General features: G+C 50.5%; 1 protein-coding gene across 1 annotated transcript in view; it reads right to left on the reverse strand.

Annotated features, from left to right (window-relative positions):
- The window catches only part of LOC102381672, a 17,586-nt gene extending 15,645 nt beyond the window's left edge, over positions 1-1,941 (reverse strand). The window contains exon 1 of the mRNA XM_025215789.1: positions 1,892-1,941. The gene's annotated coding sequence lies outside the window, so the exon portion shown is untranslated. The remainder of the gene's footprint in view (positions 1-1,891) is intronic.
- Between the last annotated feature and the right edge of the window lie 225 nt (positions 1,942-2,166).

Consider the following 2,166-nt stretch of genomic DNA (forward strand, 5'->3'; position numbering starts at 1 on the left):
CAAGGCGCCCCCGGGGGTTACAAGAAATAATGGCCACAAGCTAGCAGAGAGCAGATTTCGACTGGACATTAGGAAGAACTTCTTCACAGTTCGAGTGGCCAAGGTCTGGAACGGGCTCCCAAGGGAGGTGGTGCTCTCCCCTACCCTGGGGGTCTTCAAGAGGAGGTTAGATGAGTATCTAGCTGGGGTCATCTGATCCCAGCACTCGTTCTTGCCCAGAGGGTCGCACTTGATAATCTGTTCAGGTCCCTTCCGACCCTAGAAACTATGTAACCCTAACATCTATGAATCTATGAATCTAAGACCTACCTGCAACAAACCCATGCTGGCTTTTCCTCAGGATGTTGTTGTTATCCAGTCCATTAAGGATGGCCTCTTTAATAAACTTTTCTAAGACCTTCCCCGGGATAGAAGTCAGGCTGATGGGCCTATAGTTTGCCGGATCCACTTTCCTCCCTTTCTTGAAGATAGGCACCACATTGGCCTTCTTCCAGTCTTTGGGCACTACACCAGAGCGCCACGAGTTCTCAAAGATCCGTGCCAGGGGAAGTCCCCTGACTGTCCTGGCCTTCTTCTATAGGGATGGAGGGAAACTGAGCCGTCTGTGATTCTCCCAAAGCACACCTGCCAGCTAACAATTCCCTTCAATTGGAGAAGGGAGTACACACCCAAGTGACCTGGGCTATACTACCATGAGGGTTTTGCCCCATGATCCCAACAAAAGGGCAGCTCCTTATTGGTAGCAAATAGCACATGAGGATGAGGAGTAAATTGATGCCTGGCATGGCCAAAGCACTCTTTTGACCAGGGAAGACCCTGGTCATGAGTGTCCAGAAGAGTCCCCCGGTGCCACAGAGGCATGTTGTGCGGTGGCCTGAGAAGGATTTACATCTCTATTCCCAGCCCAAAAGAAATTCCTTATTTGAGCCATTATACTTAGTGCAGTGGACATGGGGAGCTGCCAGTTAACAGTCTGGCACAAGGAAGCCATGCTCTGGGCTGGGCAAGACTCTGGTCAGGGAGGGTCTGGGAGAGAACCCAGGTGCCGGAGAAGCATGGTGTCAGGTGGGCCAGAAAGGATTTCCATCTGTAATCTCAGTTCAAAAGAAATTACTTATCCAAGCCTGTACACTTACTGCATTGGGCATGGGGGGCTGCCAGTTAGTACCCTGGCAAGAAGAAACCACACTCTGGCCTAGGAAAGACTCTGGTCAGGGGTATCCAAGGGAATCCCCAGGTGCCACAGAGGCATGATGTCAGGTGGCCCAGAAGGGATTTCAATCTGTAATCTCAGCCCAAATCCCAGTTCCTCATTTGAGCTGATATATTTCGTACGGTGGGAATGAGGAAACTGCCAGTTGACAGCCTGGCATGAACAAAACATTGTTTGAGATGGGCCAGATTCTCATCAGGAATGTCCAGGGGAGTCCCTTAGTCACACACAGGCATGGTGTCAGGTGGCTTAGAAAGTATTTTAATCTGTAATCTCAGCCGAAATGCCAGTTCCTTTTAGTAAATATATAAGCTTGTACAGTGGGAATGTGGGACTGACAGTTGGCATCCTGGCACAGCCAAGCCGTGCTTTGGACTGGGGCAGACATTGGCCAAAGGCGTCCAGGAGAGTCCCCCAGTGCCGCAGAGGCATGATGTGAGGTGGGCCAAGAAGGATTTCTAACTCTAATCCCAGCCAAAAATCCAGTTCCTTATTTGTGTCCATATACGTAGCACAGCATCTGGGGGGTGGTGTGTGTTGGCAGCCTGGCACGGCCAAACCGTGTTTTGGGCTGGGCAAGTCTCTGGTCAGAGATGTCCAAGAAAGTCCCCTGGTGTGGGGTGGCCCAATGTAACAGGGCAACAAGTCTGGGGAAGCAAAGGGAAAAAGAGAGTTTACCTTAGCAATGAGTCCGAGGAGAGAAAGGAACGGCAATACCGGGATGGAGGAGAGGGGGACCCGGAAGGAAACAAAAACAAACAGCAGCATGTGCAGAGGGAGCAAGGGGAGTGCCGGCTGCAAGGGAGGCAGGAAACAGCTTGAAGGATTTAAAGGGGAACGGAGTCCAGAATTAGTTTCTCAAAAGAGCAGAAAGAAACCTAGAAGAAATAGGGAGAAACTACAAGAAAAAAAACAACAGATGGCAGAGAGAAGAGAATGGAAGAAGAGTCCTG

This window comes from Alligator sinensis, unplaced genomic scaffold (assembly GCF_000455745.1).
Source record: "Alligator sinensis unplaced genomic scaffold, ASM45574v1 scaffold650_1, whole genome shotgun sequence".
Classification (NCBI taxonomy): Eukaryota; Metazoa; Chordata; order Crocodylia; family Alligatoridae; genus Alligator; species Alligator sinensis.